Consider the following 675-nt stretch of genomic DNA (forward strand, 5'->3'; position numbering starts at 1 on the left):
GTTTAAAGGCCACTCATGAATGGCAGAGGCAAGGGACAGTGACTTTGCTCTATCAAGCAGGAGAATGCCCTGGAGACTAGCCATATTACATATGATCAGTGCCCAAGCCCCCTCCCTACAAGCTAGGACCAGGGAGGGCCAGGCAATGGCTGCTGATGACTCAGCAGATAGACCTAGAAGCTCCCCCAAACTCCCCCATCCTTAGCTCACAAGGATGGTGAAGTTGCAGCGACCAAAAGGAACTAACGAGTTTGAGCGGGACTCGAACCCCAGTCTGGCAATCGCCAGACAAGGTCGCTACCACCTGAAGTTGCAGCGACCAAAGGAACTAACGAGTTTGAGCGGGACTCGAACCCCAGTCTGGCAATCACCAGGCAAGGACGCTACCAGCTGAAGTGGCAGCGACCAAAGGAACTAACGAGTTTGAACGGGACTCGAACCCCAGTCTGGCAATCACCAGGCAAGGACGCTACCACCCTGAAGTTGCAGCGACCAAAGGAACTAACGAGTTTGAGCGGGACTCGAACCCCAGTCTGGCAATCACCAGGCAAGGACGCTACCACCTGAAGTTGCAGCGACCAAAGGAACTAACGAGTTTGAACGGGACTCGAACCCCAGTCTGGCAATCACCAGACAAGGACGCTACCACCAGGCCACCACAATCCCACCATAGTC

Source organism: Palaemon carinicauda, unplaced genomic scaffold (assembly GCF_036898095.1).
Source record: "Palaemon carinicauda isolate YSFRI2023 unplaced genomic scaffold, ASM3689809v2 scaffold209, whole genome shotgun sequence".
Classification (NCBI taxonomy): Eukaryota; Metazoa; Arthropoda; class Malacostraca; order Decapoda; family Palaemonidae; genus Palaemon; species Palaemon carinicauda.